This window comes from Bombina bombina, chromosome 4 (assembly GCF_027579735.1).
Source record: "Bombina bombina isolate aBomBom1 chromosome 4, aBomBom1.pri, whole genome shotgun sequence".
NCBI classification, from domain to species: domain Eukaryota; kingdom Metazoa; phylum Chordata; class Amphibia; order Anura; family Bombinatoridae; genus Bombina; species Bombina bombina.
The window spans coordinates 825524471-825547243 of record NC_069502.1 but is presented as its reverse complement, the minus strand read 5'-3'; the positions used below and the strand labels follow the sequence as shown (position 1 = coordinate 825547243).

The 22773-nt window shown below is 35.0% G+C and overlaps 2 long non-coding RNA genes across 2 annotated transcripts; both read left to right on the top strand.

Annotated features, from left to right (window-relative positions):
* The first annotated feature begins 5285 nt into the window (after positions 1 to 5285).
* Positions 5286 to 10705, top strand: LOC128657149 (uncharacterized). Its single transcript, XR_008402093.1, has 3 exons — positions 5286 to 5307; positions 8429 to 8566; positions 10619 to 10705. It is a non-coding gene; the product is annotated as an uncharacterized LOC128657149 (long non-coding RNA).
* Positions 10706 to 13523: 2818 nt separating this feature from the next.
* Positions 13524 to 22224, top strand: LOC128657147 (uncharacterized). Its single transcript, XR_008402092.1, has 3 exons — positions 13524 to 13606; positions 15183 to 15258; positions 22044 to 22224. It is a non-coding gene; the product is annotated as an uncharacterized LOC128657147 (long non-coding RNA).
* The last annotated feature ends 549 nt before the right edge of the window (positions 22225 to 22773 follow it).

Below are 22773 nucleotides of genomic sequence, written 5' to 3'. Positions count from 1 at the left end.
CATGGCTGAGGGGGGAACCCTAGTCTAGATATGTGCACTCAGATCCTTTGTGAGGATCGGAATGAAGAAGTAGGCGGCCGCTCATGCTGTTCGGCTCTTTTCAGGGCTTAGCAGGGTTTAAAGGGACATGAAACACAAAATTTTATTTCATGAGTCAGAGAAAGAATACAATGTTAAATAACTTTCCAATTCACTTATTATCCAATTTGCTTTATTCTCTTGGTATCCTTTGTTGTAGAAGCAGCAATGCACTACTGGGAGGACGCTGAATGCAACGGGAGAGCCATATATAGAGGCATATATGAGCAGCCACCAATCAGCAGCCTCTGAATGTACCTAGGTATCCCTTTTTTACGTACGATTTCAAGAGATTAAAAAAATTAGAAGTAAACTGGAAAGTTGTTTAAAAGTAAATTTTCTATATGAATCATGAAAAGGACAGAAATTTTGTTTTATGTCCCTTTAAGATATCAGACTTTTTGTGTGCTGGTAATGTAATTGTTTTCTAGGCCCGCCTTTGAGCTAGCTTTATGGGGCCAGTGCTTATGGTCTCCTAAGGACACCGCTGCTGCCTACAGAGTTTTTGGCAGTGGATCCCCAGCAGTGACCTCCCAAACCCCACACCCCACTGATTCAGAGAACTGAATTAAAATCTTCTATCACTGCAGCAGCAAAATTACTATTTACCTCATAAAATGGCGCCTACTTGTTAAACGCTCATTTAGTGTTTCAGCAGAAGTAAAACATAAACAAAAACGTGTGTGTGTATATATATATATATATATATTTTGTTCTTGATTACTACAGCCCAATGACAGAAGGTTAGCAGGTTAAACATACTGAGGTAATAACACTGACTAATTTCAGGATGTGTAAACAATCCAGGTATAGGAACAGCACTTTTTAACCCTTTTCCTGTCGGGGTTAACGTGTCTACATCGGAACAACTGTTCCGATATAAACAAATTTAAATCTTGCGATCGTGCAAGTGATCACAATATTTCAATGATGGGATCGCGTCAGGGGGGCGTCCCTATGATGCTAGGCACGCCCTCCAGATCGCAATCCCATCAGGGAAGCGCCAGTGGCTTCGGGAAAGCCAAGCCGTTAGGACGTCGTATTTCGTCCTTCAACGCTAAAGCACTAGCAAAATTTGGACAAAATACAACGTCCTAACGGCGTTAAAGGGTTAAACGGAGTGCCCGGAGGAGACTTACCAAGTCTCAAATCATATTTAAAGCAACAAGTCCTCCAGCACTTTCAATAATAAAATACCTTTATTAATATTACAACATGAGTCAACAATATCTGAAACGTTTCGGGCCTAGCCCAGCCCTTCCTCATGCATAATTTCAGGATGTGTAACATCATATAAACCAGGATGCTTTGTGGTGTCCAGCTATACAGATGCCGAATTGTTAATAATTGACTTTGTTCTTGATGCAAAAGTATTCTTCTTATGCTAATTATATGCTTCAGTGGGGATAAGGCAGCCGATGAAGAGTATGATGATTTTACCTGCATTACATTAATATAACCAGACAAAAAGAAAATCAAATTCATTTCAATCCCAAATGACTAATTCTTAAACCACAATTGAAATCACTAGAGTCAGACTCAATTTAAATCATGGTTTTCTACATAAAGGTTTAATTTTTAGAATAAGCTTTCAGATTTTTTTTTTCCCAGTTGTATTATGAAATTATTGGGAGGTGAATTATCTCTAGTTTAATAAGTCAATTGTTCATATTTGATCAACTTTTCAACAAAGAAAAATAATAATTGTCTTAATAACAATTAAAATAAATATAATAATAAAGTTTAAAATTAATTATGTTTCATTTTTATTTTTACTGCTTGCCCCTCCCTCCTCACACTTAGGTCCTTGTGCAGATCTGTCCCAATCCAAACAAAATTCTATTCATTGTGCGTCTTGAAATTTAGTAAGGGGTTGATTCTATTTACATAGAATTGCAGGGGAACTATGGGATTAAAGGGACTGTAAGAAGAAGAAGTCAAAATTAAACTTCCGTGATTCAGATAGAACATGCCATTTTAAACTGCTTTACATTGTACTTCTATTATCTAATTTGTTCTCTTTGAATCCTTATTTTAAAAGCATAACTAGGTAGGCTCAAGAGCAATAATGCACTACTGGGAGCTTGCTGCTAATTGGTGGCTGCGCTTATATGCATCTTGTTATTGACTGATGCAATATGTCCAGCTAGCTCCCAATAGTGCTTTGCTGCTCCTTCAACAAATTATACCAAGAGAATTAATCAAATTTGATAATAGAAGTAAATTGGAAAATTGTCTACAATTCTATGCTGAGATCTGAGATGAGGAGGCAGTGTGCAGAAGCTTAGATACAAGGTAGTTACAGAGGTAAAAAGTATATTTCTTTAAGTGTTGGTTTTGCAAAACTGGGGAATGGTAAATAAAGGGATTATCTATCTTTTTAAACAATAACATTTTTAAACCATTTGAATCTGTGCATGAAAACTATGAGCTGTCCCTTTAAGGCTGTGTGTTTTTGTGCCTGCTGTTTGTTTGTCCTGTAAGCCTGCGAGTATTGTGTGTGTGTGTGTGTGCAAGCCCATTTAAGACTGTTTCCGCATGGTGTAAGCTGTTCCTTTAAGGTTGTGTGACTCTGCGTGCGACTGTACCCTGAAGACACTGTGCATATGGTGTGAGCTCTCCCTTTAAGACTGCATGCACCACCTGTCTTTGTGCATGCTGTGATCTGTCCCTTTAATACTGTATTTAGTAAAAAAAAAAAAAAAAGGGATTTGCATTTTAAAAACTAAAAAAACTTTATGAATAAAAAAAACGCAAAATCCTAAGGACAAGTGTTTAAAGCTATTTAAAGGCTGAATGAGTTGTGTGCATGAGTGTACGTGTCTGACCCTTTAAGGCTGAGTGCATTGCTTTGAGAGAGTGCAAGGTTGTGTGTGTGCACATACGGTGATCTGTCCCTTTTTAAAGGTTGTGTGCATTGTGTGTATGCCTACCCCTTTAAGACTGAGTGTTCCTTTGGTGGTTGTGCGCCTGTACTATTAAGATTGCATGTGTGTGGCCCCTTTAAGTCTGTGTTGTGTCTGCCGGTTCCTTTAAAGGCTGTGTGTGTTGTGTGTCTGCACCTATCCCTTTAAGACTGAGTGTTGCTTGGGTGCTTGTGCGCCTTTACCATTAAGATTGCATGCATGTGTCTTGTTATCCCTATAAGTCTGTGTGTGTTGTGCCTGTCCCTTTAAAGGCTGTATGCATTATTTGTGTATGCCTACCCCTTTAAGACTGAGTGTTCTTTGGGTGGTTGTGCGCCTATACCATTAAGATTGCATGCGTGTGGTGTGTTGCCCCTTTAAGTCTGTGTGTGTTGCGTATGTGTGCCTGTCCCTTTAAAGGCTGTGCACATTGTGTGTGTGCCTTTCCCTTTAAGACTGAGTGTTCCTTGGGTGCTTGTGCGTCTGTACCATTACGATTGCATGCGTGTGGTTTGTAGTCCCTTTAAGTCTGTGTGCGTTATGTGTGCTTTTCCCTTTAAAAGCTGTGTGTATGCATACCCCTTTAAGACCGAGTGTTTCTTGTGTGGTTAAGTGCCTGTACTATTAAGATTACATACGTGTGGTGTGCTGTCCCTTTAAGTCTGTGTGCTTGTCCCTTTAAAAGCTGTGTGCATTGTGTGTCTGTGCCTATCCCTTTAAGACTAAGTGTTCCGTGGGTGCTTGTACACCTGTACCATTAAGATTGCATGCGTGTGGTGTGTTGCCCCTTTAAGTATGTGTACGTTGTGTGTGTGTGTGCATGTTCCTTTTAAAGGCTGTGTGCATTATGTGTGTCTGCGCCTATCCCTTTAAGACTGAGTGTTCCTTGGGTGCTTGTGCACCTGTGCCATTAAGAGTGCATGTGTGGTGTGTTGCCCCTTTAAGTCTGTGTGCATTGTATAAGTGCCTGTCCCTTTAAAGGCTGTGTGCATTGTGTTGCATCAATCCTTTTAAGTCGGAGTGTTCCTTGCTTGGTTGTTTGCCTGTGCCATTAAGATTGCATTCGTGTGGTGTGTTGCCCCTTTAAGTCTGTATGTGTTGTGTGTGTGTGCCTGTCCCTTTAAAGGCTGGGTGCAAAATGTGTGTGCGCCTATCCCTTTAAGACTAAGTGTTTCTTGTGTGCCTGTACCATACTTGCATGCATGTGGTGTGCTGTCCCATTAAAAGGTACATGAACCCCCCAATTTTTTTTTCATGATTAAGAAAGAGCATGCAATTTTAAACAATTTTCCAATTTACTTCCATTATCTTATTTTCTTCATTCTTTTCATATCCTTTGTTCAAAAGCATATCTAAATATGCTCAGTAGCTGCTGATTTGCTCACCCATGTGCATTGATATTTATTCGACAAAGGAAATCTGAAGAATGAAGCAAATTAAATAATAGAAATAAATTGGAATGTTGTTTAAAATTGTATTCTCTATCTGAAACATGTTAGAAAAAATGTTTGTTTCATGTCCCTTTAAGTCTGTGTGCATTGTGTGTGCCTGCCCCTTTAAGACTTAGTGTGCAAGGTTCACATACTGTGATCTGTCCCTTTAAGACTGTGTGTGACATGAGTTGTGTATTTAAAGGCTGTGTGTGCATGTCCCTTTAAGACTGTTCCCTTTTGCTTTTAGAGATATAACCAGTCAGGCATTATTGTTGGTCAGCCCATACTAATTTTTAAAGTTAAATATTGCTGTATATCCAAGAAAATAACTTACATTTAATTAAGTGTTGTTAAATCTGCTAGAAAAAAAACATAATAAAAATGAACTGTTTCGTCAGAAATTAAAGGGCCACTAAACCCAAAATCTTTCTTTCATGATTCAGATAGAGAATAGAAATTTAAACAACATTACAATTTACTTCCATTATTTATTTTGCTTAATTTTTTAGATATCCTTAGTTGAAGAAAAAGCAATGCACATGGTGAGCCAATCACACGAGGCTTCTATGTGCAGCAACCAATCAGCAGCTACTGAGCATATCTAGATATGCTTTTCACCAAAGAATATCAAGAGAATAAAACAAATTAGATAATATAAGTAAATTAGAAAGATGTTTAAAATTGCATTCTCTTTCTAAATCATAAAAGAAAAAATGTGGGTGTCATGTCCCTTTAACTTTTCATCATGTAGTGTTACATACAAATAAAGCATGTTTAAAAAAGAAAAGAAAAAAAAAACACCTTTATTCTGATTGGTTGCTGTATGCCACATGATCATTCATAAAGCCACGAGGTTGCTTCTGGAAGACTGAAATTGCGCCAAAAAACTTGTGAGATGTTTGTGCTGTTAAGCAGGTGACATTTGCATTACTTTGTTGTGTTAAATATGTGATTTATATCTTATATTCAGCAGTGATATTTATATTAATGTGTTTGCCTGCAGATGAGTGTGTATATGAGCCAAGTGCTTAAATTGTCTGCTTATTATTATGCTTTCAATGTGACCTAGTAAACTGTTTAGCTGCAATGCAGAAACATATAAATGCACTATCTTCATTACTGTGCTTCTCCATTAATACTGTAAGCATTTTGTTAAACTTTTACAAAAGATTTCTTGATGTTCTAAACGTTTAGTTGTGTAGCATTGATTTGATCTATAGCTCTGATTACAAAAAGTTCCTAAGTAAATGAGACAGCTCTGCAGTGTAAAAAACAAACTGCTTTGTACTGAATGAATGGAATGTGTAGCTTGTTTGTGGGTAAGCACATAATTAGGCTAGGAAGGAACTGAAACTTTTGCAATGGCAGATTATTATTTTAGTGTAAGAGATCATTCTGTAAATGTCTCTAGAAGTATCCAATAGGAATAGCCAACATTTTAAATAAATGGGTGTATTACTCACTTGCACAAGGAAGGTTTTTTAAATATTATATATATATATATTTTTTTAAAGGAAAAAACTTGCCTGCTAGTATATTACTCTTTAAATTAATTCAGTGGGCTTTGTGTTTGAGCATGTTGTGTATACAGTATTGTGTATATGCTTCTATTTAAATGCATTTATGCACATTTCTGTTTTTACCTTTCTATTTAAAGGGACAGTAAAATTGTTTTTTGCTTAATGTATTTCCAATGACTTGTTATACCAGCTGCAGAGTATATAAAGTGTATGGGGAATTGCATTTTTAGGTTTATTTATAAGGTTTTAAACTTGGTTGACCTTGCAGGTACAATGTATCTCATTATGTTACCAGTTTGTGTACACACATTTGCTTCCTTATCTTGTCTCTGTAAACCAAACTCCAATACTTACCTTTCCCATTGTATTTTATTTAGTTATCTCTTCTACCCACCAGGAGTGTCATTTCTTCTGCTGGCTGTGTTTACATAGTTTGTCAATTACTTGGACTTAAAGGGATAGTCTAGTCAGACTTACTTTCATGATTCAGATAGTGCATGCAATTTTAAAAAAACTTTCTAATTTGCTTTGTTCTTTTTGTATTAGTTGAAAGCTAACCTAGGTAGGCTCATAAGCCCTTGGAGGCCACCTCTTATCTGAATGTATTTGACAGTTTTTTACTGCTAGAGGGTTTTAGTTCATGTTTCATTTAAATAACGTTGTGCATGTGGCCGTGGAGTTATTTAAGAGTAAGCACATTTATTGCCTGACATGCAAGTCTGTCAAAAGGTTTGAGATAAGAAGGCAGTCTTCAGAAGCATTGATACAATTTAATCAGAGGTAAAAAGAATATTTCTATAACAGCGTTGGTTATGCAAAACTAGGGAACAGATAATAAAGGGATTATGATGTAAAATATATTTTACTAACACATTACAAGTTAATTGCTTTTATTTTGATTAAGCAACTACAAGTACAGGTAGCCCTCAGTTTACGCCGGGGTTAGGTTCCAGAAGGAATGGTTGTAAATCGAAACCGTTGTAAATTGAAACCCAGTTTATAATGTAAGTCAATGGGAAGTGAAGGAGTTAGGTTCCAGGCCCCTTTCAAATTTGTCATGAGTAACACCTAATACATTATTTTTAAAGCTTTGAAATGAAGACTTTACATGCTAAACAGCATTATAAACCTAATAAAATAAAAACAAAACACAGAATATATAATTAAACTAAGTTAAATGAACAAAAACATTTGCTAAACAGCATTATAAACCTAATAAAATCACACAACAGACTTCACTTGCATTTTTCTACAAACAGTTCTTTCTATGCATTCCAATCTGGACTGATTTATAGACAGGAAGTTCTTGTTCCTTTGAAATCTGCTCGATGGCTCAGGTCTGGTTAAACTGATTAATTTCAGCTTGCTTTGCTGCAACACAAGCGGACAGCTCCACCTACTGGCTATTTTAATAAATGCACTGCTTCTCAATGATTTTCAATAGCAGTCACATGACTGGAAAAAAAGGTGGTTATTCTGAAACGGTGTAAATTGAACCGTTGTAAAACGAGGACCACCTGTATATGAAATTGTTAAAGGGACAGTATACACCAATTTTCATTTAACAGCATGTAATAGACACTACTATAAAGAATAAGGTACACAGATACTGATCTAAAAATCCAGTATAAAACCTTTTACAAACATACTTGGGAGCTCCCAGTTTAGCACTGTTGATGAGGTAGTCTGGGGCACTCGCTGTAAGGGGCTTGATAAACAAAACAGACACTTTTCTTCATTTAAAATATAGCTTATAGTTCTTCTGGTCTCATAATAGAAAATGAACACCCACTGCATGCAGATCTGCTCAAATTGAGCTGCAGACATGGAGGATGCTTTGTGGTTGCCTTGGAGATGTCAGCTTGCAGAGAAGGCTGATTGGTTGCCGGTGCACCAGCATTCTCAGACACTGCTCAGTTTGCACTCCTCAGCCAGGCAGTCTGCATGAGCAGGTGTACACAGAGGTCGTATGACTGCCCTGCTTATTGGTCTTTGAAAGTTGATTTCAGAGGGCACTGGGAAGCTTATAAATTTAAAAGGTAAATAACTTAAAAATGCAAAAACAATATTAATGGATTTTAATTATAAAAATGTAAATGTCAAGTTAAATTTTTTTTAAATGGTTTTTGTTCCCAAAATGACTCCTTTTTAAATCCAAAAACTTTCAGTATAGGTTGGGATACCACAGGCTAAATCAGCTATTTCAAATGCCAAAATAAGGGTAAACTAGCTACCATGCAATGCACTCCAGCAGGTAAAATAGATAATTTCGAACAAATTAGAGAACATTTTTGAGTAAACTGTCCCTTTAAGTATTGTGTATGTATATATGTATTTTTTTTTCTCATCTCTCACAGGCTAAAGAATGGTTTCTCAAATTCTTATAATAAATCCCTTTGTATACTGTTGCCATAGCCTGACTACCTCTGCTAGGTTACTTCTCTAATTGGAATCTATAATGTAATTGCATTCAGTCTATTTTGTTTTTTAGCTGGCTTGTTTGGGATATCTGTCCAGCTCAAAAATGGCTCCAGCAGTTAGAAACAGGTGATGGCAGAATGGCTTTATGGAAACTTCAAGCATATGCCAGCTTAATTTTCTTCCACAAGGCTGTGAGACCAGTTTGCAGGTAAGTACAGGTTATTAATATGTAGGTGTTGCATGGTCACTGACAGATGTTATAGTGAGCTTTCTGCACATGGTGGCAGCTGTAGTTACGGACACTAAGAGCAGTCCGCGGCTGCTCCTGGTGCCCGTGACTACAGCTGTAAAGCTATGGTGGGGTGTAAACTGTTTCTGAAGCCTCTGAACATGTGACTAGTCTAAAATAATTTCTGCCCCTAGGATTATATTTTATTTCCCCCTATTTTCAAAGACTGCTTAACAGCATAATTTACTTCTCTCCCGTAAAACCCAACATGGTCACTGGCAGACGTTACAGTGAGCTCTCTGCACATGGTGGCAGCTGTAGTTACGGACACTAAGAGCAGTCCGCACCTGCTCCTGGTGCCCGTGGCTACAGCTGTAAGGCTATGGTGGGGTGTAAACTGTTTCTGAAGCCTTTGGGCATGTATAGTCTAAAATAAATTACTGCCTTTAGCATGGCACCCCCCCCCCCCCCTTATTTTCAATGGCTGCTTAACAGCATAATTTACTTCTCTCCTGTTAAACCCAACATGGTCACTGGCAGACGCTACAGTGAGCTCTCTGCACATGGTGGCAGCTGTAGTTACGGACACTAAGAGCAGTCCGCACCTGCTCCTGGTGCCCGTGGCTACAGCTGTAAGGCTATGGTGGGGTGTAAACTGTTTCTGAAGCCTTTGGGCATGTATAGTCTAAAATAAATTACTGCCCCCCTCCCCTATTTTCAATGGCTGCTTAACAGCATAATTTACTTCTCTCCCGTAAAACCCAACATGGTCACTGGCAGACGTTACAGTGAGCTCTCTGCACATGGTGGCAGCTGTAGTTACGGACACTAAGAGCAGTCCGCACCTGCTCCTGGTGCCCGTGGCTACAGCTGTAAGGCTATGGTGGGGTGTAAACTGTTTCTGAAGCCTTTGGGCATGTATAGTCTAAAATAAATTACTGCCCCCCTCCCCTATTTTCAATGGCTGCTTAACAGCATAATTTACTTCTGTCCTGTTAGACCCAACATGATCACTGGCAGATGTTACAGTGAGCTCTCTGCACATGGTGGCAGCTGTTTTTATGGACATGTGGAGCAGTGCGCGCCTGCTCCCTGTGCCCATGGATACAGCTGTAAAGCTATGGTGGATTGTAAATTGTCTCTTGACGCCTATGAGCATGATATTTTAAAATAAAATAATTTACCTCTAATATAGCATTTTGAATTTTCCCTTTTTCCCCTATTTTTCAAAGTAAAGTTTCTGACTTTATAGTCTATATTAAATAAAAATAGCCTAATGCATTTTCTCCTATTAAAGTACATGACCACTATATCACTCCTTTTCAAAGTACTCTAAGGACCCTTGTCTTGTTTTCCTACATGACTGCTTCATACAGGCTATATCCAAGTAACTCCTCTTTGGCAAAGATCTCTTTTCCATATGTTTATTAGCGGTAGGTACAGTAAACGGTCTTCATAGCAGCTGTGTCATTGGGAAGTGGAAGCAGAGGGCCCCTGCTAAAGCTACCCAAGGCTAGTTAAAAACTGTGGTACATTACAAGTTTGTCTCCTCAGCCTTAGGTCATGCTCCCCATCATATGTCCCACGCAAGCCCAACCTAGAAAATGCACAACTAACATTCATGGTACACTCTTGTTGCATTTATTATTTCTCTGTCACTGACTATAATTACCAAATCTTTACTAACCTAATTCCTGATCCTTTTATACCTTTCCACAGACCCCTGGATTTCTTACTCTTCTTTTCCTTCTTATGCTCTTTATTTTATAATTGTTGCATTTATGAAATGATATGGAGTGACTGTTAGGCGGTAGTTTTGAAGCATTTGGTCATATAACTAACCACTTAAACCCACTAAATAGATATGCTGTGCAGCCCAGAATATAGACCTTAAGACTTTATGTTCATTCTTATAAGTGTTTTATCTCTGCATTTTCTACTTGAGTATTAACTATAGGCAATGCAAATTTGCCACAATGTCCTGTTTCTTACATTAAGTAGTATGTATTTTCCGCCCCCCCGTATCTGTAGGTGATGCTAAAGTTTTCAGATCTACAGCACCAGGTGACATACAGCCAACACAGTGTCTAGCTTATTGTCAAAAGAAATGTCTGTGCCTCCTTTGTTAAACCAGGTAAGAGTTAAATTATTGTAAAATACATTAAATTCATAGTATTCAAGTTGTTTCCTGTATAACAGTAGTTCATTTTTGTTGCAGACATATAGTATAATTAAATGGTGATAATAGTCAAATCATTACATGCTCTAATTTGTTATTAGCAAATGGAATTTTAAGACTAGCGACCCTGCATTATTGTGTGTTTTAACCCACAAAGGGGTAAACACAGAGTAGAAGTACTTCAGACCAGCAAAGCAGTGCTGGTCCCAATTGGTGGCGCTAGTTAAACATCTGAGTTGTGTTACTGATTGTATCTGCTTGGGATTAAACACATAGCATTAGAGCATGTCATTTTTAACTCCAACAATAATGTCCTGCTCAAGACCCACAGAGCACTGCTAGTCCCAAGCAGAAAGCGCTGCTGATTGGGATCGGCACTGCTCTGTTTGTCCCAAGCAGTATTTCTACTGTGTGTGTTAATCCACACAGTGGTGCAGGATCACTAGTCTTAAAATTACATATTCTAACTAATGTCATTTTACCACTATAATGTTGTCCACTTGTCCTTGCAGTGTCTTTTTGTGGCCTAATCAATCAACAGTATTCCTCCAGCACTCCAAGAAAGGACACCGCAGACTCCGGTTAGTAAAAAGATGGTCTTTATTCCTTTTCAGCACTTTAAAAACGGCAGCAATCAGTTTGAAATCAGAGGGAAGTGGAAATATATTAGGTCAAACATGTTTCGTCTCCACAACGTAACTTCCTCAATGACCCATCTTTTTGTGACCTGACTGTACTTTTTAATTTTGATAAACTTTTATCCTTAAAGGAATAGGGAAAGAATTTGATAGTCCTAGTGTATATCTATCTTCTCTCTTAAAGGGGCATTAAATAGTATGTTGTGGGGCAATATAGCCTTTTTTTTTTTCTCTTCTTCCTAAGATAAAAGTGTTTTAGCTTTTTAAGCAAGATTGACGAGCATAGGCAGCTATTTATTAAAGGGACAGTCTATGATAGAATTATTGTTTTTTAAAAAGACAGATAATCCCTTTATTACCCACCCCCAGTTTTGCACAGCCAACAGTTATTACTTTGTATCTAAGAACCTTCTGACAGCCCCCCTGATCACATGACTGTGACTATATCAAATCTACTGAGTTGCATTTAGTATTGTGTTGTGCTAACTCTTAAATAACTCCCTGTGCCTGAACACAGTGTTATCTATATGGCCTACAGTCTCTTGTTGTTGAGGCAGCCCTAAAGGGCTTAGAAATTAGCATATGAGCCTACCTAGGTTTAGTTTCAACCAAGAATAAGAAAACAACGCAAATTTGATAATAAAAGTAAATTGGAAAGTTGATTTAAAATTACAAGTCCTATCTGAATAATGAAAGTTTAATTTTGACTAGACTGTCCCTTTTTAATGTAAATGTTCAATGTACTTGCATGCACATGGGATCATAACAGCCAGTGGTAAAAAAAATTAAACTTAAAGGGACACACAGTACACTGTAAAATAGTTTTTATATTAATTTAAATGACTTGTTTATACCAGCTGCAGTAGATACAATGTGAGAAATTGCATTTTCAGGTTTTTGTGTATATGAAGTAGCTGGTTTTGTGCTTTTAAACCACAGCCTATTACAATGGGTTGAGTATCAGATCTCATTATGTTATCACGATGTGTACACACACTTGCTTCCTTATCTTATATTTCTCTGGAAAACTAAAGCTCAATACATAGAGGGAACAATGGAAAATAATAATTTTATTACTTTACTATCCTGCACCCCACTGTGAATGTAATTTCTTCTGATGGCTGTGTTTACTTAGGCTATGCAATAGCTGAGACTCAAGTATCAAAACTTTCAGTATAGGTTGGGAAACACAAGCTAAATGAGCTATTTCAAATGCCAAAATAGGGGTAAAGGAGTTAATTAGAAACAATTAAATTCACTCCAGCAGGTAAAAGGGATCATTGAGAACAATTTAAATTGGAGAACATTTTTAAGTGAACTGTCCTTTTTAAAATATATCTATCGAATCCATTTAAACAAGTTTTCCTATTTTATTTCTTTTATCAATTTTGCTTAGTATCATTTTGTTAAAGGGGTTGTCTACACCAGAATAGTTGTTTTAAAAAGATAGATAATCCCTTTATTTACCATTCCCCAGTTTTGCATAACCAACACTGTTATGTTAAATATACTTTTTACCTCTGATTACCTTGTATCTAAGCTTCTGCAGACTGCCCCCTTATTTCAGTTCTTTCGACAGACTTTGTATTTTACGTGCACACTTCTGGGCTCCTTTCAGCCGATTTCGCTTTATTCTTCAACAAAGGATGCCAAAAAGAATAAAGCTAATTTGGTAATAGAAATAAATTTGAAAGTTGTTATATACTGTAGCTGAATCGTGAATGTTTAATTTAAAAGTCAAGCATCCTAGAGTTATATTTTAAACCATGTTTAAGTTTAAATATTACTGTATTTTCTTATGTGTTGTAATTTTATTTTTTTTCTGTGTCCCTATGTCACTTTTATGTTGACCTATATACACACCGTTAGGAAACAGATGTGAAAGATAGAAAATACTTTCTTTTCATGACTATTTAGACGGAGAGATTGGGGGGGGTGTTGCTCTTATAATCTGTACATGAATGATCATATTTTTGTTGTTTATCATGCAGTGCGAGAAGCACACTTCACTACACCCCCCTTCTCTGTATTTGCCTTTTAGGGATAGCTAAAAAAAATGACTTTTTATAGCTACTTGTGTATTGCTGTGCAAGAACTGAAACTTTGTTTCCTCTCAACAGATCTAGCAATGTGAAGTGAGAGGCCATAATATACAGAGGTCTTCACCTCAACTGCGTCTGCTGACATCCAGGCTGCAAGTTGGTAAGGACAGAGACTGGGGCTACTGTTGCCTTTCCCATATATTAGATTCAATTTTGTAACAAACTGCTTTATAAATTATAAAGCAGAAACCTTAATGCTGCCGTTAAGCTAAGGTTTTATGATTTGATGATTGATCATTTGCCATAACAAAGGCAGGAGGAGGTATACATTGTATTCTGTGTTTGACAACTGTGTTTATAGGCAGTGGGGACAGTGCGGCCGAACTGCTCTCACCACCAGTGATCATGGAAAGCTAGGCAGATTCCAATCTGTACCTCCAAATGCCTTTTTTTTTTTTTTTTTTTTTTTTTTTTTTCTTGGTCTATTGTGACTGTATATCTGTCTCCTGTGCATCTCCCATTAACATTTGTTTAAGGTTATCCGGTCAAGCTGCTGTTTGCTGCATGAAAAGGACACATCTGCTGCTCAAGATCTGCTACGTCATTCTTCTGCACAAGATGAGACTTCGCTGGGACACCATTCAAGTATGACAAGGATTCATCCGTCCTCAGACGTGTTCAGAACGCTACGTTGATATATATATGTATAATGTTTGATTATTATTCTTTATAAAGTTATAATTTGTAGTATGGTAACTGAACATATTGAATTCTGTGTCTGCAGAAGTGTTCACGGGTAGTGAGTGTAGAGTGCGGCTGCTCTCACTGTCTGTGATCATGGGAAGCTAATCAGATTTCAGTCTGTTTGGTTATCTATTGTACAATATTTTTATAATTATGTATAATATTTATAATTATGTATAATTGTTCTGTATAATATATATTATGTATATCTATAGATTATTAATAATAATAATAATATTATTATGTATATGTATTTTCTATATTATGTATAATATGTGTGTTCTCTATATATTATGTATAATATGTATGTTCTATAGAATATTATTATTATTATTCTGTATAAAGTTATAATTTGTAGTATGGTAACTGAACACATTGAATTCTGTGTCTGCAGAAGTGTTCACGGATAGTGAGTGTAGAGTGCGGCTGCTCTCACTGTTTGTGATCATGGGAAGCTAATCAGATTTCAGTCTGGTTATCTATTGTACAATATTTTGTACAATATTTTTATAATTATGTATAATTTATTATTATGTATAATTGTTCTGTATAATATATATTATGTATATGTATGTTCTATATATTTTAACATTATGTATAATATGTATGTTCTATATATTATGTATTTTTCTATATATTATTCTGTATAAAGTTATTTGTAGTATGGTAACTGAACACATTGAATTTTGTGTCTGCTGAAGTGTTCACGGATAGTGAGTGTAGAGTGCGGCTGCTCTCACTGTTTGTGATCATGGGAAGCTAATCAGATTTCAGTCTGTTTGGTTATCTATTGTACAATATTTTTATAATTATGTATAATTTATTATTATGTATAATTGTTCTGTATATTTATTATGTATGATTGTTATGTATGATATGTTTGGCTTAAATATGGGAAAGGCAACTTTAGCTCTGTACTTTTTGTACACTGGGTGCATTTAGAGCACCAGGTTGTCTAGTTTCTTACACTAATTTTTGTTTTCTGTATATAGATTTTGTTTTATATACAGATCTTCAAGCACTGGACAAAATGTCTACATGAAACATTTCTCCATTGCATCAGCCCAGGTAAGCATGAGTGGTTGTGAAGATGTAGCATTTGCAACTTTCAATGCTTGCATTTTTGTTTCCCTGCATCTTAAAGGGATATAAAAACCCAAATGTTATATTTCATGATTCAGATAGAGCATGCAACTTTCCAATTTATTCATATTATCAAATTTTCGTTCTCTTAATCTTCATTTGAAAAAGCAGGAATGTAAGCTTAGGAGGCCGCCCATTTTTGGTTCAGAACCCTGGGTAGCGCTTTCTGATTTATTGGCTACATTTAGCCACCAATCGGCAAGCGCTACCCAGAACATTTGGGTTTCATATCCCTTTTATGTTTTGCTTACTGGGGGGGGGGGTTAAATTAAAATTGCATAAGTCTCATTGTCATAGCAATGGCACTTAATGCTAAGTCACTAAGGTTCCAGGTTTAAAAATTCACATGGCCCAGGTGGAAGGAATATCTGTCTCCCTCGCTTCTAAATTCACTTCAATTTTCTCTTGGTATTTCTGGTCAAAAAAAGAATATGCACATATCCTACAGTAAAGGGAGCTAGCTGCTTATTGGTTCCTGCAGACATTTGTCTCTTGTGATTGACTAACTAGATGTGTTCAGCTAGCTGCCAGTAGTGCAATGTTCTTTCAGCAAAGGATAACAAGAGAATGAAGCCCATTTGATAATAGAAGTAATAAGGAAAGCTGTTTAAAATTGTTTATTTCCAAATCACAAAACTGAAGCATTTGGCATTTTTAAGGATTTCAACTTGTTTTGTCACCATCTCATAGGTTCATCAGTATAGATAAAATGTGACTATTGTAACACATCTAGAACTCACACACCCTCTATATAAACTGTACCTTGTTCAGTTACTTCATTTCCTATTGCCTCTATAGGTGAGAACTGGTTCTGGGATGCTGTAATGATCACTGCTCTTTGCTTCAGTCTTTCAGAATATTTGTGTACAACTTTATTTTACTTCTCTCTATAATGTACCTCACGCTTTATTTTACTTCTCTTTATTTTACTTCTCTCTATAATGTACCTCACGCTTTATTTTACTTCTCTCTATAATGTACCTCACGCTTTATTTTACTTCTCTTTATTTTACTTCTCTTTATAATGTACCTCACGCTTTATTTTACTTCTCTCTATAATGTACCTCAAGCTTTATTTTACTTCTCTTTATAATGTACCTCACGCTTTATTTTACTTCTCTTTATAATGTACCTCAAGCTTTATTTTACTTCTCTTTATAATGTACCTCACGCTTTATTTTACTTCTCTCTATAATGTACCTCACGCTTTATTTTACTTCTCTCTATAATGTACCTCACGCTTTATTTTACTTCTCTTTATTTTACTTCTCTTTATAATGTACCTCACACTTTATTTTACTTCTGTTTATAATGTACCTCACGCTTTATTTTACTTCTCTTTATAATGTACCTCACGCTTTATTTTACTTCTCTTTATAATGTACCTCATGCTTTATTTTACTTCTCTTTATTTTACTTCTCTTTATAATGTACCTCACGCTTTATTTTACTTCTCTTTATAATGTACCTCACGCTTTATTTTACTTCTCTTTATTTTACTTCTCTTTATAATGTACCTCACGCTTTATTTTACTTCTCTTTATTTTACTTCTCTTTATAATGTACCTCACGCTTAATTTTACTTCTCTTTATTTTGCTTCTCTATATAATATACCTCACGCTTTATTTTACTTCTCTTTATAATGTACCTCACGCTTTATTTTACTTCTCTTTATAATGTACCTCACGCTTTATTTTACTTCTCTTTATTTTACTTCTCTTTATAATGTACCTCACGCTTTATTTTACTTCTCTTTATAATGTACCTCACGCTTTATTTTACTTCTCTTTATTTTACTTCTCTTTATAATGTACCTCACGCTTTATTTTACTTCTCTTTATTTTACTTCTCTTTATAATGTACCTCACGCTTAATTTTACTTCTCTTTATTTTGCTTCTCTATATAATATACCTCACGCTTTATTTTACTTCTCTTTATAATGTACCTCACGCTTTATTTTACTTCTCTTTATAATGTACCTCACGCTTTATTTTACTTCTCTCTATAATGTACCTCACGCTTTATTTTACTTCTCTTTATAATGTACCTCACGCTTTATTTTACTTCTCTTTATAATGTACCTCACGCTTTATTTTACTTCTCTTTATAATGTACCTCACGCTTTATTTTACTTCTCTTTATAATGTACCTCACGCTTTATTTTACTTCTCTTTATTTTACTTCTCTTTATAATGTACCTCACGCTTTATTTTACTTCTCTTTATTTTACTTCTCTTTATAATGTACCTCACGCTTTATTTTACTTCTCTTTATAATGTACCTCACGCTTTATTTTACTTCTCTTTATAATGTACCTCACGCTTTATTTTACTTCTCTTTATAATGTACCTCACGCTTTATTTTACTTCTCTTTATAATGTACCTCACGCTTTATTTTACTTCTCTTTATAATGTACCTCACGCTTTATTTTACTTCTCTTTATAATGTACCTCACGCTTTATTTTACTTCTCTTTATTTTACTTCTCTTTATAATGTACCTCACGCTTTATTTTACTTCTCTTTATTTTACTTCTCTTTATAATGTACCTCACGCTTTATTTTACTTCTCTCTATAATGTACCTCACGCTTTATTTTACTTCTCTTTATTTTACTTCTCTTTATAATGTACCTCACGCTTTATTTTGCTTCTCTATATAATATACCTCACGCTTTATTTTACTTCTCTTTATAATGTACCTCACGCTTTATTTTACTTCTCTTTATAATGTACCTCACGCTTTATTTTACTTCTCTTTATTATTTTACTTCGCTTTATTTTACTTCTCTTTATAATGTACCTCACGCTTTATTTTGCTTCTCTTTATAATATACCTCACGCTTTATTTTGCTTCTCTTTATAATGTACCTCACGCTTTATTTTACTTCTCTTTATTTTACTTCTCTTTATAATGTACCTCACGCTTTATTTTACTTCTCTTTATTTTACTTCTCTTTATAATGTACCTCACGCTTTATTTTACTTCTCTTTATAATGTACCTCACGCTTTATTTTACTTCTCTTTATTTTACTTCTCTTTATAATGTACCTCACGCTTTATTTTACTTCTCTTTATTTTACTTCTCTTTATAATGTACCTCACGCTTTATTTTACTTCTCTTTATAATGTACCTCACGCTTTATTTTACTTCTCTTTATTTTACTTCTCTCTAATGTACCTCACGCTTTATTTTACTTCTCTTTATTTTACTTCTCTCTATAATGTACCTCACACTTTATTTTACTTCTCTTTATAATGTACCTCACGCTTTATTTTGCTTCTCTTTATAATATACCTCACGCTTTATTTTGCTTCTCTTTATAATGTACCTCACGCTTTATTTTGCTTCTCTTTATAATGTACCTCACGCTTTATTTTACTTCTCTTTATAATGTACCTCACGCTTTATTTTACTTCTCTTTATAATGTACCTCACGCTTTATTTTACTTTTTATTTTACTTCTCTTTATAATGTACCTCACGCTTTATTTTACTTCTCTTTATAATGTACCTCACGCTTTATTTTACTTCTCTTTATAATGTACCTCACGCTTTATTTTACTTCTCTTTATTTTACTTCTCTTTATAATGTACCTCACGCTTTATTTTACTTCTCTTTATTTTACTTCTCTTTATAATGTACCTCACGCTTTATTTTACTTCTCTTTATAATGTACCTCACGCTTTATTTTACTTCTCTTTATAATGTACCTCACGCTTTATTTTGCTTCTCTTTATAATATACCTCACGCTTTATTTTACTTCTCTTTATAATGTACCTCACGCTTTATTTTGCTTCTCTTTATAATATACCTCACGCTTTATTTTACTTCTCTTTATAATGTACCTCACGCTTTATTTTACTTCTCTTTATAATATACCTCACGCTTTATTTTACTTCTCTTTATAATGTACCTCACGCTTTATTTTACTTCTCTTTATAATGTACCTCACGCTTTATTTTGCTTCTCTTTATAATGTACCTCACGCTTTATTTTGCTTCTCTTTATTATTTTACTTCGCTTTATTTTACTTCTCTTTATAATGTACCTCACGCTTTATTTTACTTCTCTTTATAATGTACCTCACGCTTTATTTTGCTTCTCTTTATAATGTACCTCACGCTTTATTTTGCTTCTCTTTATAATGTACCTCACGCTTTATTTTACTTCTCTTTATAATGTACCTCACGCTTTATTTTACTTCTCTTTATAATGTACCTCACGCTTTATTTTACTTCTCTTTATTTTACTTCTCTTTATAATGTACCTCACGCTTTATTTTACTTCTCTTTATAATGTACCTCACGCTTTATTTTACTTCTCTTTATTTTACTTCTCTTTATAATGTACCTCACGCTTTATTTTACTTCTCTTTATTTTACTTCTCTTTATAATGTACCTCACGCTTTATTTTACTTCTCTTTATAATGTACCTCACGCTTTATTTTACTTCTCTTTATTTTACTTCTCTTTATAATGTACCTCACGCTTTATTTTACTTCTCTTTATTTTACTTCTCTTTATAATGTACCTCACGCTTTATTTTACTTCTCTTTATTTTACTTCTCTTTATTTTACTTCTCTTTATTTTACTTCTCTTTATAATGTACCTCACGCTTTATTTTACTTCTCTTTATTTTACTTCTCTTTATAATGTACCTCACGCTTTATTTTACTTCTCTTTATTTTACTTCTCTTTATAATGTACCTCACGCTTTATTTTACTTCTCTTTATTTTACTTCTCTTTATAATGTACCTCACGCTTTATTTTACTTCTCTTTATAATGTACCTCACGCTTTATTTTACTTCTCTTTATAATGTACCTCACGCTTTATTTTACTTCTCTTTATTTTACTTCTCTTTATAATATACCTCACGCTTTATTTTACTTCTCTTTATTTTACTTCTCTTTATAATGTACCTCACGCTTTATTTTACTTCTCTTTATTTTACTTCTCTTTATAATGTACCTCACGCTTTATTTTACTTCTCTTTTATTTTACTTCTCTTTATAATGTACCTCACGCTTTATTTTACTTCTCTTTATTTTACTTCTCTTTATAATGTACCTCACGCTTTATTTTACTTCTCTTTATTTTACTTCTCTTTATAATGTACCTCACGCTTTATTTTACTTCTCTTTATTTTACTTCTCTTTATAATGTACCTCACGCTTTATTTTACTTCTCTTTATTTTACTTCTCTTTATAATGTACCTCACGCTTTATTTTACTTCTCTTTATTTTACTTCTCTTTATAATGTACCTCACGCTTTATTTTACTTCTCTTTATTTTACTTCTCTTTATAATGTACCTCACGCTTTATTTTACTTCTCTTTATTTTACTTCTCTTTATAATGTACCTCACGCTTTATTTTACTTCTCTTTATTTTACTTCTCTTTATAATGTACCTCACGCTTTATTTTACTTCTCTTTATTTTACTTCTCTTTATAATGTACCTCACGCTTTATTTTACTTCTCTTTATTTTACTTCTCTTTATAATGTACCTCACGCTTTATTTTACTTCTCTTTATTTTACTTCTCTTTATAATGTACCTCACGCTTTATTTTACTTCTCTTTATAATGTACCTCACACTTCCCCCCCCCCCCCCCCTTTTTTGCTTTAATTTCTTTTCATAAGAGCATAATGCGGTAGGCTCAAGAGCGGATGTCTTGAGCATTGTTGCAAACCCTTTTGCCTATGCACTGCTTAAGACATGGGCACGTACTTCTTGAGCCTACGGACATGCTCTTAAAAAGAAATATAGCCTGTGAGCTTGTGCACGTGCTCAGTAGAGGCTTGTTCCCCCCCAGAAAGTGTGAATATAAAGACTGCAAAATTTTGATGTCTTAAAACTGCATGTTATTTCTGAATCATTCAAAGGTTTTTTTTTTTTTTTTTGTTTTTTTTTACGAGTGTCCCTTTAATTCTGTATTAGGACAAACGGTTTCAGATCTGATGGAGTTGTACTTTTAAAGAGACAACCAAATGCTGAATCATTTAAAAGTGATGTAGCAAATCTGTAAAAGGCTGACGATAAAATATCACCTTAGTATCTCTGTAAAAAATGACCGTATGTTACCTCTGTGTCTTTGGTAGAGTCATCCCATTAGACCAAATGTAAGCATCTGTATGCTTGTCCCAGGACTAGCACGGGATTTTGTGCCTTAGATGTCCCTTTATTTCCGTTCTCTGCTAAAGAAAGTTTACTACGATTAATTTTTTGTTAAATCCCACAAGATAAAGTATGAACTTGGCACAGACTTATGAAATTCCGGACAGTGTAGGGGTTAATCATGTAGCTTGTAAGATTGTGTGGCTGTAGTGTGTTTTTTTCCTTTTGTGCAGTGTAGGATTCACATGCGTCTCTCTTTTCTCAAGTGGGACATGCAGAATAGAGCAATCTCGCCACTGTCAGCTAGATTGCCGCAGAAAGAGCCCAGGACAGCAGCATCCTTTAGGGCTAATAAACTACTGCACCTGTACGGCACTGTTAAGGGGTTAAACAGGAAAAAATGCATATTGCTGAATGAGTTGATGCCAGTTGTAGGTGTTCCCTGAATACAACATATTCAAATGGATGCAGTTGAGGAGAGAAGTGTACACCATGTCTACTGTATGTTATTCTCTATGGTTTGTAGGAATAACTTTACATTTTGTTCTATATTCTCACTTTTTTTTTTTTTTTTTTTTGCAGGTGTTTTAACAGCTGGAGTACGTGTGTGTTTTGTGCAACTCTGCTGCTCTCACAACTCGTGTACCCATGGAAAGGGATTGTCCTTGGCGTTCCTGTTTGAACTATAAACCTGGCTATTTAATAAAATGCTAATAAAGTGTTTCTGATATCTGTTCTATTAATAAAGCTTTGACTTATCTTACATTTTGTTATAGTTTTTTATTCATATGGTTATGCATTAAAGTGCTGATAAACCGTACTATTTATGAAACGCTAGAATTAGCATCACTTAACATTAAAGGTGACCATCATTCATCAGTTACATTTTTTTTTTTTTTTTTTGTCTAAGCGCCTCCGGCCACCCACAGCACAGCTCAGTTTTTCAATAGCTCAGCTAATGACTAAAGAAACGTCATCTCATTGAAAAAACAGCTGCGCTGTGGGTGCTTAGTTTTGTGCTGATGCTGCAGTTAAATGAAATACCAAACATGCGGGTAGGGAAAATGGTAACTTTTTTTTTTTTAATTATTGCACGGATTTTGGAATTCCGGGAATTGGGTATTTGTACGTGTGTGTGTAATATATCATTTTAAAATAAAAATGTATGTGTGGGGGCGTATTTTCGGTAAGTAGATACTTGTAATAATGGAGTTCAGGTGTTTCATCCACACCCATTGCTAATAAGTGTATGAAGTACAGCATGTAGCCATAACCTCTCCATAGCCACACAGTGGCAGTACGATGGGTCATA